Consider the following 16,695-nt stretch of genomic DNA (forward strand, 5'->3'; position numbering starts at 1 on the left):
GACACATTGCAGGAAGTCGCTGTAATATCCCCAAGCAATCTAACTGTTAGACAAAAGCCTATTTACTGTGAGGTCTTATGCTCCCGAGATGTCAATAAAACTAGTTTTCTTTGTTGGTACTACTACCTTAATCTGCAAGGCATGAGTGAATTTAGAATATAAAGAAACCACTATACACGTTGCACTTGGAAAATAGGAGATAAAGAAGTAACTTTTGTAACAAATATAAGTAAAGGAAAATGTTCCCTATTTCGAACGATATAAATCAGAACTAAATACGAACTTAAAGGACACTACATGTGGAAATCTAGGATCCTATTTACATCAGCTATTAAACAGAAAGCACGTCAAAATATGTTCACTTAAAACATATGTAAAGATATGGTTAATACTGACATAAAGTTTGATTATTTTCAATCAAATTTTAAGATACATATTACCACTTTTCCTAACCAAATCAATCCGTAACAATAAATTCATATTTTTCATTCAAACTTACATTCATTTCCCAACCATAGTGTTATAACAACTTTGGCAAACAAATACCGGTAGTAGTAAGTAGTAAATTTTCTACTTCAAATGTCATTAATAAAAATTTCAAAAGTAAGATAAATGATGCTTAAAACAGTAAATGCAAGTTGAGAACATAATTGAAATTATGACAAGAACCTACAAGATTGTCAGCGCAAGATGCGAGCAGAGTATATAAGATAGAATTCTTGAAAACTAGCTATAGAGGGGCGAGCAGGTGGCTGAATGAAACACTCATTCATATAACAACCTATAACAACAATAATGTTTGTTTGAGGATAAGCTTTAACGATGAACATAAGTTGTAATGATGAGAGTAGAAGAATGATGACACTGATTAAAATAACTACAGTTTTGTAATTTTATAAGAGAGTTAATAATTTCTGGGATTTAAAGAATTTCAAATATAATTGACAAGACTTTTATTAGAGTAATAGGGTAAGGTGAGAGTTTAATGAATATGAACTCGTAAGCTTGCAGATTTATTAGTAGTACACAGTAGGGCTTACCGTCTAGTTGATATTAAGTCGACTTTATAGTCAAATATATAGATGCTACTACAGTTTAACCAATACTATACAATACAGTCTATAGTCCAGTCTATAGTCTCGACTATAGTCCTGTCTATATTCTAGACTATACTCCAGTCTATAGTCAGGACTATACACCAGCATAGTCCAAACTATAGTCCAGTACATAGTCCAGACAATAGTCAATTCTGTATGCTAGATTATAGTCTAGTTTTAGTCCTATAGTCCTGTCTATATCCTAGAATATACTCCAATCTATAGTCAGGACTATACACCAGCATATAGTCCGGACCACAGACCAGTCAATATTCCAGTCTATAGTCCAGTCTGTAGTCTAGTCTATAGTCCAGTCTGTAGTTCAGTCATAGTCCAGTCTACTGTTCAAACTATAGTCTAGTCAATAGTCCAGACTATAGTATAGTCTATGATCTACTAGTCCGGACTATATTCTAGTCTACAGTCCAGACTATGGTCCTGAATATAGTCTTATCAATAATTCAGATCATAATTTACAGTCTAGTTTATAGACCGGTATTAATGTCTAGTCAATAGTCTAATCTATAGTCTAGACTATAGCCTAGGCTATAGTCCAGAATATAATCTGGTCTTTAGTTGAAAATGTTTGTCTAGACTATAGTGCAGGTTATAGTCCAGACTATAGTCTAGTCCTGCCTATATTCCAGACTATAGAACTCTGTAGTCTAGACTATACCCCAGCCTGTAGTCCAGTCCATAGTTCAGACTATAGTCCAGTCTATAGTTCAGACTATAGTCCAGTCTATAGTCCAGACTATAGTCCAGTCTATAGTCAAGACTATAGTTCAGTCTATAGTCCAGTCTATATTCCAGTCCATAGTCCAGCCTATAGTCCACTCCATAGTCCAGTCTATAGTCCAGACTATAGTCCAGACTATAGTCCAGTCTATAGTCCAGTCTATAGTCCGGTCTATAGTCCAGACTATAGTCCAGTCTATAGTCCAGATTATATGCCAGTCTATAGTCCAGACTATAGGCCAAACTATAGGACAGTCTATAGTCCAAACACTAGTCCAGTCTATAATACAGTCTATAGTCCAGACTATAGTCCAAACTATATTTCAATATATAATAAGACTATAGGCCAGTCTATAGTCGAGACTATATTCCAGTCTATAGTCTAGACTATACTCCAATCTATAGTCCAGACTAATGTCCAGTCTATAGTCCAAAGTATAGTCCAGTCTATAGTACAGACTACAGTCCAGTATATATTCCAGACTACAGTCCAGTCTATAGTCCAATCTATAGTCCAGACTATATTCCAGACTATAGTCCAGTCTATATTCCAGACTATAGTCCAGTCTATAGTCCAGGGTATATTCCACTCTATAGTCAAGACGATAATCTAGTCTATAGTAAAGACGACATTCTATAGTCAAGGCTATAGTCCATTATCCAGACTATATTCAGTTGATTGTTCAATTATCCACTGTAGTTTTAGCATTTTTTGAGCCCAGTTTTAAATTCCTAAAAGTAAACTTGTTAAATGTGGTGAAAACAATCTTGGAAGAGGTATAGACAATGTCATCCTACACATCAAGTTTATAATTGTATTTGTAAGGACTTTCAACTATATACCGCACTTATTCATTGGCAATGTGAACTGAACATCATTATTTTCATCATAATAATATTTACTTAAATCGCAGGACATTTTGTTTACCTATTGCTAGTTGATGCTTTTAGTAGTAGTAAGTACTGGGTGGCATGGTAGCTGTTGTTTGGTTTAATATAAAATTATGTGATATGTATGAGTATGGAAAAATCATTAAAGTCTTATATTTGGCTAAATGTTTATTTATTCATAAGAACAATAATTGTTGCTTGGTTATGGATGGTTTATTATTTGTTTTGTGGTTTTGGTCTTTGTATGGAAGTAAGAGATTTACCAATTGAATTTATACAGAAATATGTAGTAAAGATGACCTTTGCAATGTTTAGGAAAAGCATAAACTATGTTAATATTAAAAAATGCAATATTGCATATTTGCAGTACGAGGACATTTGTATCAAAAGTATTGAGAAAAATTGTGTCCTTTCTAACAAAAATCAAAATGGATTTAGGTTTTTTAATAATAATCACAATTTCAAAATATATTTTCATATCAATTTTTTAATATTACGCTGCCCTAAGTTATGCCTTTATTAACAAAATTATGTTCAGCCTAGAAGTATGCTTCTTTTTCAACATTTTAAAATAATCACAATTTCAAAATTTATTTTCATATAAAAACTTTTTAATATTACGCTGCCCTAAGTTATGCCTTAATTAACAAAATTATGTTCAGCCTAGAAGTATGCGTCTTTTTTAACACTTTAAAATAAAGATTATTTACTTAAATTTAAAATTCTGGTCACATTTCCGTTTAGCAAATATTTTATTAGAAATCATATTACAACATTTATTTGCAAATTTTATGGATTTTTATGCAATCTACAAAAAATCGAAATAACACATACATAAGCTTATGATGTCATAAAGTCGTAAATGTATGTCAGACATTAAATATGCATTAATAAGTAATGTTTTCAGCGAAACGTTTCAAGATACAATCGAAAATTCCGTTAAATTGTAAAAAGCAAAACAATAGTACAACAACAACAAAAAACATGAAGAATATTTTTAATAATATTAGATTTGAAAAAATTTTTGGGTTTGTGGTGGGAGGACTTGCTGCAATGCATTTGTAATATATTTCTGTTGTTGTTGTTGTATTGTTAAGCTATTTGGTATTCCAAACCTTAATTTATAAACATTTTCAATTTATTTGTTGGTGCTTTTGTGAAGGAGTAGAGTAGAGAAATGGAAATTTGTATATGAAAATTAATGCATTTTCTATACTGTATGTGTGTGTCATCATCAATTGGTAATTTTTATGTTATTCAAGGATTTAAATATAAATTGGAATTTGGTTTTGGTCTATTTTAATATTCCATGAATATATAAAGTTTACAGCCGTTTTAACCAAAAAATGCGTGATCTTATTAATATGTTTGTTTCTTAAAAAAGAGGCCACACAGTAAAACAATGCTTAATAAGATGTAAGTAATCAAATATTTATATAGAAATAGGCCTTAAGATATGTTATTATAATTTATTTACATATAAGCCCCTAAAAGTAGGCTATGTTTTTTAACAAGCCTTAATATAGGTTATAGATAAAAGAGGAAAATCTCCATTATGAGTTGTGGAGGGAAAAGATTTGTTTCCTGTTTTAACATTTAGAAATTTAGAGAATAATTTCTCTCAGTATATGTTTATCAATAACATGTTAATAATTAAATATTATTGCAAATATAAGCCTAAAGATATACTGCTCTGATTTAGGTTTCTAAATGCCTAAAAATAGTAATGGTTCTTATACACCAACTCCTTTATAACTTATTAAAGGAAAGATTGATTCTGTCTACATTTTCGTAGAAATTTCTTTCAAAACAATGCTTAATAATATGCTAATAATCAAACATTAATATTAACAATATGCCTAAAGATATGCTATTATAATTTATCTCCAAATAAGCCTAAAAATAAGCTTCGTTTATTATAAACAAATTCTAATATAAGCTGGAAAAGAAAATATTTGCTTCCTGTTTCAAAAATATTCTAAAATTATTTTAAAAAATCTTCTCTATTTATTTGTTAGATTTCCCTCATTAAATTTGTTAATTTAAATGTCTTGTTATGTATTCCTTAAGGGTTTTCTAACTGACATCATTTCTTTTAGTCTTTTATTTTATCTGGAAAGAAAAATCTATAGATTCTGCTACTGACCATTAAGAGCTCTTAAAGGCAAACTTTTTGCTTTACGTTTGGCATACAGAAAAACTAAGAATGTCTCAAGACTTTAAGCAAATCCACCCCTAAAGTATACTTCATATGAAACCTAAATATTTTAACATATGAATCACTTTGTCATGATAAAAATATTTATTTAAAATTTTAAGTTTTTTTTTTGCGAAAAAAAAACACTTGAAACTATTTAAGAAAACACTTGTTTACAAATATATGATATCATTTTCTCCCCTTTCACAAAACCAATTCCGAATCATCCAAAAACGGCATATCATCAACACCAATATGATATTGATAAGTATCACTTACTGTTGATTATCACTTCTACCCTCAAAAATCGTATATGTGGAGCAACGAGGAAGATTTTGAATTCTGTGTCAGGGGGCCTTTCCTTAAGGAAATGCATGATGTTCTTTATTTGATACGCATTAAAGTGACATATTTTGGTACATTTTTTTGTGGCTTATGTTGCAAATAAGCTGCCGTATAAATTTTATTAAGGGTGGCAAGATCTAAAAACTTTAAGCTTTTTTTGTTTGGTTCATATTTGTGTTAACTTTTCCATTTCATTGCGAAAAGGGGGGTTGTTGCATTTCGCAATGGGGGTGGTTTAAGTTTATTTATAATATATTTTTGGCCTTGGCTTCTTTGTGTTTGCTTTGTGGGTTGTTGAGGGCTGTTTTATTTTCTTTAGTGTTTGGGGGGGCTTATAACTAGTGTGTATATGAATTGGATTTTGATATCTAAATTAAATCTTTTGACAAAAACGAAGATTATTTCGACTTTTTATTTATTTATATGTATTTCTTTCATCCGTTTCATCTTGTTCATTTTTTTCAGGCAATCCAGGGGAGGAACAACCTAAAAGAATTCGAACTTCCAATAAAACCTATAGAGATAATAGATTTTTTAGTTTCAGGAAGTTAAAGCGAAAACTTTAATTTTTTGTGAAAAATGTAATAGACTAGTTAATAGTCTAGTCTATAGTCTAGTCTATTAGTCCTAGTCTATTCTAGTCTATAGTCTAGTCTATAGTCTAGTCTATAGTCTAGTCTATAGTCTAGTCTTAGTCTAGTCTATAGTCCTAGTCTATCTAGTCTATAGTCTAGTCTATAGTCTAGTCTATAGTCTAGTCTATAGTCTAGTCTATAGTCTAGTCTATAGTCTAGTCTATAGTCTAGTCTATAGTCTAGTCTATAGTCTAGTCTATAGTCTAGTCTATAGTCTAGTCTATAGTCTAGTCTATAGTCTAGTCTATAGTCTAGTCTATAGTCTAGTCTATAGTCTAGTCTATAGTCTAGTCTATAGTCTAGTCTATAGTCTAGTCTATAGTCTAGTCTATAGTCTAGTCTATAGTCTAGTCTATAGTCTAGTCTATAGTCTAGTCTATAGTCTAGTCTATAGTCTAGTCTATAGTCTAGTCTATAGTCTAGTCTATAGTCTAGTCTATAGTCTAGTCTATAGTCTAGTCTATAGTCTAGTCTATAGTCTAGTCTATAGTCTAGTCTATAGTCTAGTCTATAGTCTAGTCTATAGTCTAGTCTATAGTCTAGTCTATAGTCTAGTCTATAGTCTAGTCTATAGTCTAGTCTATAGTCTAGTCTATAGTCTAGTCTAGTCTAGTCTATAGTCTAGTCTATAGTCTAGTCTATAGTTAGTCTATAGTCTAGTCTATAGTCTAGTCTATAGTCTAGTCTATAGTCTAGTCTATAGTCTAGTCTATAGTCTAGTCTATAGTCTAGTCTATAGTCTAGTCTATAGTCTAGTCTATAGTCTAGTCTATAGTCTAGTCTATAGTCTATAGTCTAGTCTATAGTCTAGTCTATAGTCCAGTCTATAGTCTAGTCTATAGTCTAGTCTATAGTCTAGTCTATAGTCTAGTCTATAGTCTAGTCTATAGTCTAGTCTATAGTCTAGTCTATAGTTTAGTCTATAGTCTAGTCTATAGTCTAGTCTATAGTCTAGTCTATAGTCTAGTCTATAGTCTAGTCTATAGTCTAGTCTATAGTCTAGTCTATAGTCTAGTCTATAGTCTAGTCTATAGTCTATTCTATAGTCTATTCTATAGTCTAGTCTATAGTCTAGTCTATAGTCTAGTCTATAGTCTAGTCTATAGTCTAGTCTATAGTCTAGTCTATAGTCTAGTCTATAGTCTAGTCTATAGTCTAGTCTATAGTCTAGTCTATAGTCTAGTCTATAGTCTAGTCTATAGTCTAGTCTATAGTCTAGTCTATAGTCTAGTCTATAGTCTAGTCTATAGTCTAGTCTATAGTCTAGTCTATAGTCTAGTCTATAGTTTAGTCTATAGTCTAGTCTATAGTCTAGTCTATAGTCTAGTCTATAGTCTATTCTATAGTCTAGTCTATAGTCTAGTCTATAGTCTAGTCTATAGTCTAGTCTATAGTCTAGTCTATAGTCTAGTCTATAGTCTAGTCTATAGTCTAGTCTATAGTCTAGTCTATAGTCTAGTCTATAGTCTAGTCTATAGTCTAGTCTATAGTCTAGTCTATAGTCTAGTCTATAGTCTAGTCTATAGTCTAGTCTATAGTCTAGTCTATAGTCTAGTCTATAGTCTAGTCTATAGTCTAGTCTATAGTCTAGTCTATAGTCTAGTCTATAGTCTAGTCTATAGTCTAGTCTATAGTCTAGTCTATAGTCTAGTCTATAGTCTAGTCTATAGTCTAGTCTATAGTCTAGTCTATAGTCTAGTCTATAGTCTAGTCTATAGTCTAGTCTATAGTCTAGTCTATAGTCTAGTCTATAGTCTAGTCTATAGTCTAGTCTATAGTCTAGTCTATAGTCTAGTCTGTAGTGTGGTTTATAGTCAAAATTTTTCACGGTTCCTTATGAAAACTTTATCCTCTTGTGAAATATTCGTTTTCCGATTCTGACTATCTTAGCATTACTGTTGGACTTCCCTGTAATAGGCGGTTTACAAGCAGCAATCTTATAGAGCCAAGAAAATCATCATCTTCCCCCCTTTTCAAAATAAGCAAGAATGAGACTGCACAATTTTATGTCTAAAACTAACAACTTACAGATATCTTCTATTTATAGTGCAGCTGTAATTCCTAAGACGTATGAGGATTTTATATAGAGGATGATGAGAGTACATGTTGAAATGTATGTATGTGTGATGTGTTATTAGGAAGCAATGCTCTATCTACTTCGTTTAAACACATTTTGCTATATGCAACACTACCACATCCGGCGGAAGCTAGAAATAAAAACATGGCCACGAAAATTGTTTGTCAGTGTTGATATTTGTGAGATGACCAAGTAGTCCAAGAAAAATTACTTTTTTTGGCAATGAGCTTCAAAGATGATTATCTTAACTGTTAAAGAAGGCTGAAGGAAGGGTGTTTTCTAGAAATTAAAACATACAGCAAAATGTGGAAGAAAAATCAAAAGTCATTTCATTCATTGTCTCTTGTCAGTTTACAGAAATTGAACTTGTCAAATAGTGAATATGCATTATTTTCTGATATACTCAATAAACACTTATAAATAAATCGATATGAATTGTAAGCATTTCTTCGTCTCCCTGCTTAAAATATAATCTAGAATTAATAAGGGGTGAGTAAGTATACGATTTTGTTTAACAAATATTGCTGTTCACTTTAAGTCTATATAAAAGAAATAAATATTTTGCAGACAAAAAAATCCTTAGCAAATATTATACCAAAAAGTATTTGTAATTTTTAATGATTGACATGTTGGTGATTGCTTGTCAGTTTCGTGTACTAGCAACTTGTCATATATGACACGCGTGCTTTATTAAAGATTTTTTGTACTCTGTCTCTATAAGGTTTCATGTTAAAAACAGAAAATCTTGAAAATCTTTCTAGATTTTTTGTTGTTTTCGTATAGATTTACAAGGCAAAAATGAAGAGAAAAAAAATCAGCAAATAAAACTGTCAAAAAGTTGTTTTCAAATTATAACTTTCAACTGATAGCAAAGTGGCTTCATTCAAACGACAACAATAATAATTGTAAAATGTTGTTGATGCTGACGATGATGCCGACAATAATGTTTTAAAATAATCATATTAAATTCGCCTGTACGAGTTTTTTTTTTCTTGGCAAATATTTTTATATATTTTCAGTAAAATAGAAAAACAAATCATTGATAAATAATAATTTATGCGAAAATTATTTATGTCACACTGAAAAAAAAAATCAAACTGGAACAAATCTATACTTTATCATTGTATATTCAGCAAAAGAAATGTATGTTTTTATGGTATTTTGAATAAAGAGAGGAGCCCAATAGTAAATGTTAAATATGAAATGAAATGTAGTAAAGTCAGTAAACACTCAATGTTGAAATGGATATTTGACAAAACTTTGAATCAAGTTCCAGTTACAAAACATCTTCAGTTAAAAGCACAGTTCTTATCTTATCTTGTTACCAAATAACACCATTTATACAAAAACTCTTTTAAGCACTAAGCCTCCCCCATCAATTTTAAAGCCATTTTGTCTGACATGACTTTAAATAAAAAACATTACTATATTTTATATTTGTTTTAAAAATATGTTTATAATACAAAAAATTTGCATACACACATAATATGTGGGTTGTAAATTTGCAATATATATTTTCAATATTATCATTATTGACATACATATCGTTCTCAAATCAATTGTATATTAATACCCAATGACTGGCAATTGCTTTTAATTATAGTGTTAATTTTGTTTTTATTGTTATTCGTTATTTTAGTAGAATATACTCTACAAGGGTATAATCGAAAAGCTAGGCTTTAAGGCTATAAGACAGACTATAGGCACGAATATATACTGGACTGTCGACTAGACTATAGGACTAGACTATAGACTAGACTATAGACTAGACTATAGACTAGATATAGACTAGGACTATAGGCTAGACTATAGACTAGACTATAGACTAGACTATAGACTAGACTGATAGACTACACTATAGACTAGATATAGAGAGACGAGAGACGAGACTAGAGACGAGACTATAGACGAGGACGGGAGACTAGACTCATATACTAGACGAGAGACGAGACGAGAGACGAGACGTACAGACGAGACGAGAGAAGAGATCGAGAGACGAGACGAGAAACGAGAGACGAGACGAGAGACGAGACGAGGGCGAAACGAGAGACGAGGCGAGAGGCGAAACGAGAGACAGAGAGACGAGACGAGAGAGAGAGAGAGACAAGGACGAGCGACGGCACGAGAGAGAGACGAGACGAGAGAGGGGCGAGACGAACGAACGAAACGAACGACGAACGAAAACGAACGAACGAACGAACGAACGAACGAACGAAGAACGAACGAACGAAAAACGAACGAACGAACGAACGAACGAAACGAACGAACGAACGAACGAACGAACGAACGAACGAACGAAACGAACGAACGAACGAACGAACGAACGAAACGAAACGAAGAACGAACGAACGAACGAACGAAACGAAAACGAACGAACGAAGAACGAACGAACGAACGAACGAACGAAACGAAGAACGAACGAACGAACGAACGAACGAACGAACGAACGAACGAACGAACGAACAAGAACGAACGAACGAAAACGAACGAACGAAGAACGAACGAAACGAAACGAACGAACGAACGAACGAACGAACGAACGAAACGAACGAACGAACGAACGAACGAACGAACGAACGAACGAACGAACGAACGAACGAACGAACGAACGAACGAACGAACGAACGAACGAACGAACGAACGAACGAACGAACGAACGAACGAACGAACGAACGAACGAACGAACGAACGAACGAACGAACGAACGAACGAAGAACGAACGAACGAACGAACGAAGAACGAACGAACGAAACGAACGAACGAACGAACGAACGAACGAACGAACGAACGAACGAACGAACGAACGAACGAACGAACGAACGAACGAACGAACGAACGAACGAACGAACGAACTAAGAACGAAACGAACGAACGAACGAACGAACGAACGAACGAACGAACGAAACGAACGAACGAACGAACGAACGAACGAACTAACGAACGAACGAACGAACGAACGAAACGGAACGAACGAACGAAACGAACGAACTAACGAAGAACGAACTAACGAACGAACGAACGAACGAAACGAAACGAACGAACTAGACGAAGAACTAATAAACTAACTAACTAACTAACTAACTAACTAAATTAACTAACGTAACTAACTAACTAACTAACTAACGAACTTAACTAACTAATAACTAACTAACTAACTAACTAAAACTAACGAACTAAACTAAACGTACTAACTACGAACTAACTAACTAACTAACTACACTATAACAACTAACAACTAACTAACTAACTAACTAACTAAACTAACTAACTAACTAACCTAATCTAACTAACTAACTAACTAATACACGAAATAACAAACTAATAGTCGATTGTGGGTATATATTTTAAATGCTTCTTATAGAGAGGTTCTTTAGACAATTTCATGTGAAGTTTTGTGGATCTAATGGAGTGATCCTTTCGTAATATTAATTTTATACGTAATTTTTTATAATATCTGCAAAAAAAATTCTTGAGCTTTTATTCTAGTGTTGTGTTAAATTTATGTATGTATTGCATTCGTTTGTTGGGTTTTATTTAATTATTTTGTAGTTAAAAATTATAACTTTTTGTAACACACACGATAACTATAAATATATTTCTGCTATTATACAAACAATAATAAATAGTTTTATAGGAAAAAAAATATTCGCTATTATTTTACAACCATTTCTACTTTAACGATTGTGTTTTCATTTTAATTGTATTTTTATAATTACAGCGTGGATTTACAGATCGATATTTAATTAAGTGTATGACTATTGATGATTTCATTAACAGCAAAAATCCAGAATATGATGAGAAATATCACAAAAATATGTATGTATGTATGTGTATGAAGAATTGTAATTTGGTTTTTTAAAGCAAATGCTTGTCAGGCAGATTAATAGTTTTGTATATAGTGTATGAGATGGATATAAAAAATATGAAATAAATATTTTATATGTTTGTTTATTAAATGATAAAATGTGTTTAAATAATAGTTTATGTAATGCAATTACTTTGAATGTTGAATGCTTTTTGCGGTGAAGAGAGTAGGGGAGTTTTAGTAATTTATTATTGAAAAATAATTCATTGTTTAAATCATGTAAATGTAAATATTATGAACTATTTTTGAAGGATATATTTAATCTCACTTTTTTATTTTTCTGTAATTAAAGTAATTAATATAAAGTTATTGATATTTTAAATAGAGAATGAATTTAAATTTAAGTCGCACACATGAAAATCACAAATGAAATATGATCGGCACTAGTGTATCAACATGACTGCGGACTAGTGTTTGGACTACTCTATGTACTAACTGATAGAATAGTTTGAGGTCTGCTTTATGAACTGGAAAATAAACTTGTCCATGAAACATTCTCTAGAGTGTGGACTGGTAAAAATAAATCTGTGAACTAGTCTCTTGATAAGATTATGAACTACACTATGAAGAAGTCTATTCATTAGTCTGTGGACTACTCTATGAACTATTATATGCAGTAGTCTGTGGACAATTCTAGAGACTAAACCATTGTATACATACATATGTAGTCTATCAATTAGTCCGTAAATTTTTCATCCCTGAGACAAATCTCTTTTACTTAAGAGAAATGCTTTAGAATAAAGCAAAACTTAAAGAAAACATTAAAATCTCAGTTCAAATCAAATAAAAATAATTCTTCTTCTTACTCCCAAAATATTAACACATAATTTAATAACATTTTATAAATATTTTCAATGTTTCATTGTTTTGTGATTTATTTTGGTGTTTTTAAATACTTTTGGGAAATTTCGAAACACGATTTCTATTCCCCAAACAAAACATCACAAATCACTTTAGAGTAAAATTTTCGGGTTTTCAATGGAAGTGTAAAAGTTTTTTTTTTGTAACAAAACAATCCAGCACTGGCAATGCTATCTAACTGCTATTGTTGTTGCTCTAGCTAGAGCTGAGAAAATCCTTTTGTGGTTTGGTAAACCACGTTTTGTAACTTAAATATCCTTTCTCTCTTGCATGTATTTAAACCATGTAGTTAACAAAATGCTTATATCCGGTTTTGCTAACATCACAAAAACACACACAAACACATAATACAATCATATTTTCGCTCAAAAAAAAACTTTCTACTTCACTTATGCCTTTGCCACAAAACATCCTACATACATTATACAAATTTTAGTTTTATCCATATAGATTTTTGTTCTTTTATACCACTAATACTACTGCTTGCTATACAACTCTTAGTTTTGAAAAAAATACTACTATTTTTTTGGCAATACGCCTATCTATATAAAACCCCAACGTATGTCCGTCCTTATAGCTGTATTTGAGTATTTTTCAGCTTTGAAATTGTATCTTATAAATGCGTTTGTATTTGTGTGTGTGTGTTTTTGGATAAAACGCATATGCAACGACGCGGTTTACCACATTGCTGGTTAAATCCTAGAAAATTATAGACATTTATATATTCATACTATTGCTAGTGCTACAATACTGCTAGCAACTTTTCCTACTACATTTAGATTTAAAACAATGTGTGAGTATGTTTAACAAGTAGTTTTTTTTTTTCTGTTTTACTACTCAACCAACATTTACTGTAGTATTAGTGAAAAAAAAATTTGTTTCTAAACTTCCGTATATGTTGCAATTTTAAGTGGCTGTAAAGTAATGTTTGGCAGCCGTTAGGAGTTTTATATAAATACCCTACAACATATACCATAACAGTTACAAAGGATAATGTGCACGCAATTCCAATTAACAGATTCAACAATCCGCTGAAGTCAAGTCTAAACAAAAAGTTATAGAGCCCTTTCGATTGTCCAGAATCTCTTTTCTAAGGCAAGAAGTACGATTTTAGCTGATAGTTTAAACCTAAATCCCTTTAATTTTACACTAAAATCTTATAATTTACACGTTTAAAACTTAATTTTTATTTAATATATATTGTTAATTTTAAACAGCAATTTATGCCAAAATAACTAAAAATTTTAAAACGCTTTTACAATTTTTAAAATCTATACTTTATCACCTTTCCAACGATATATAACATGCAATATTTTACACTCACTAACCTTTTAAAACAACACCACAAACATACAGTAAAAGGAAAATATTCACCAATAGCTTTATATAATAAATATGCTAACTACTATGCGCTTCTCATTAAAGCATAGACCTATGCAAAAGCTTATTTTATTGTTGTTATTTTTGTTTATTTTGTTATTTTGCTTTATTGTTGTTATTGTAAAATAAGAAAAAAGGGCTTAAGTAAACTTTTAGTGACGAGGAAACACGCATGTAGAAAAAGTTCAAGAACATGCTCGAAACTAAAAATGCGTACTTTTACGTTTGCAAATGGAATATGAACGATTTTCATAAAAAAGTGAAATTTTCATTAAAAATTTAAATTTTCGTAAAAAATTTAAATTTTCATAAAAATTGAAATTTTCATGAAAAATTTAAATTTTCATAAAAATTGAAATTTTCATAAAAAATTTAAATTTTCATAAAAAAATGAAATTTTCATTAAAATTGAGATTTTCATAAAAAATTTTAAAATTTTCATAAAAAAATTGAAATTTTTGTAAAAATTTAAATTTTCATAAAAAATTGAAATTTTCATAAGAATTTAGTTAGTTAGTTAGTTAGTTAGTTAGTTAGTTAGTTAGTAGTTAGTTAGTTAGTTAGTTAGTTAGTTAGTTTGTTAGTTAGTTAGTTAGTAGTTAGTTAGTTAGTTAGTTAGTTAGTTAGTTAGTTAGTTAGTTAGTTAGTTAGTTAGTTAGTTAGTTAGTTAGTTAGTTAGTTAGTTAGTTAGTTAGTTAGTTAGTTAGTTAGTTAGTTAGTTAGTTAGTAGTTAGTTAGTTAGTTAGTTAGTTAGTTAGTTAGTTAGTTAGTTAGTTAGTTAGTAGTTAGTTAGTTAGTTAGTTAGTTAGTAGTTAGTTAGTTAGTTAGTTAGTTAGTTAGTAGTGTTAGTTAGTTAGTTAGTTAGTTAGTTAGTTAGTTAGTTAGTAGTTAGTTAGTTAGTTAGTTAGTTAGTTAGTTAGTTAGTTAGTAGTTAGTTAGTTAGTTAGTTAGTTAGTTAGTTAGTTAGTAGTTAGTTAGTTAGTTAGTTAGTTAGTTAGTTAGTTAGTTAGTTAGTTAGTTAGTTAGTTAGTTAGTTAGTTAGTTAGTTAGTTAGTTAGTTAGTTAGTTAGTTAGTTAGTTAGTTAGTTAGTTAGTAGTTAGTTAGTTAGTTAGTTAGTTAGTTAGTTAGTTAGTTAGTTAGTTAGTTAGTTAGTTAGTTAGTTAGTTAGTTAGTTAGTTAGTTAGTTAGTTAGTTAGTTAGTTAGTTAGTAGTTAGTTAGTTAGTTAGTTAGTTAGTTAGTTAGTTAGTTAGTTAGTTAGTTAGTTAGTTAGTTAGTAGTTAGTTAGTTAGTTAGTTAGTTAGTTAGTTAGTTAGTTAGTTAGTTAGTTAGTTAGTTAGTTAGTTAGTTAGTTAGTTAGTTAGTTAGTAGTTAGTTAGTTAGTTAGTTAGTTAGTTAGTTAGTTAGTTAGTTAGTTAGTTAGTTAGTTAGTTAGTTAGTTAGTTAGTTAGTTAGTTAGTTAGTTAGTTAGTTAGTTAGTTAGTTAGTTAGTTAGTTAGTTAGTTAGTTAGTAGTTAGTTAGTTAGTTAGTTAGTTAGTTAGTAGTTAGTTAGTTAGTTAGTTAGTTAGTTAGTTAGTAGTTAGTTAGTTAGTTAGTTAGTTAGTTAGTTAGTTAGTTAGTTAGTTAGTTAGTTAGTTAGTTAGTTAGTTAGTTAGTTAGTTAGTTAGTTAGTTAGTTAGCTAGTTACTAAAGAATAACTTGTTCCGAATCCAAACTATAATATATAGTGCGCTTCACTGTTCGTTTACACTCAATCCTACAATGTTCTCAAGTTCAAGCAGTACTCACTGTCTACCAATTGCAGAGATTTGTTGTAAACGGATTGGTTACAAAATCAAAATAGTAAATTTGCTTAAATATTCGATAACATTAGAACTCTACGATATGCATGGTTGATAATGGCTGTTGATTGCACCGCAGACAAAGGTGGAGAAATCGCTGTAGAACCCCAATAATAGACACAGACTTTACATTACAGACATGTCGGCGACGACAGTCAAACAGGATGACAACAAATTTGCAACGTATTGGAAAAGTTGTGTGTGGAATTTTTAATGCGAAAAACTTTTTCAATGTCATTTAAGAAATAGTAAGGATTTTTTTTAAATCTTTTTTAAATTTAAAAAAAAATATTAAATTCAAAAGGAAAGTTTAAGTTTTATACATTTGCTTTAAAAAGACCAAAATTGAGACCAAATTGTTGTTGTCTTATTAAATTTCCTTTTATCTCCTGTTTTTCAAACTAACGAGTTTTGATTTTGCTTTGCATCAGTAATTAAATTAGTGTAAAAGCCATTGTCTTTAATTAATTCCTGATTTTTCGTTATGATTTGACTTCAAACACAAATTTTCGGGCAGAGGATACACACATGCATACACCTATGAATTAGTACTTCTCTGAACTGTTTCATATCTAGTATCTGTAAGGGATGTCATAAGAACAATCATATAACGTTTAAACTCTTAGTAACCAAGCATGAGTTTGAGTTCTTGTATCCTTCAAATGTGTTCATGTATAACGATGATGATGACGACAACGATGTTGATGATGTTTGTTGGTCAAGTTAAAAAGCCTATTACAACAACTCATCTTCTTTCGTGAATGTGTG

The sequence above is a fragment of the Lucilia sericata genome, unplaced genomic scaffold, assembly GCF_015586225.1.
Source record: "Lucilia sericata isolate MDLA Ls3-8-SP2 unplaced genomic scaffold, ASM1558622v1 Contig000070F_arrow, whole genome shotgun sequence".
In the NCBI taxonomy this organism is placed as follows: Eukaryota; Metazoa; Arthropoda; class Insecta; order Diptera; family Calliphoridae; genus Lucilia; species Lucilia sericata.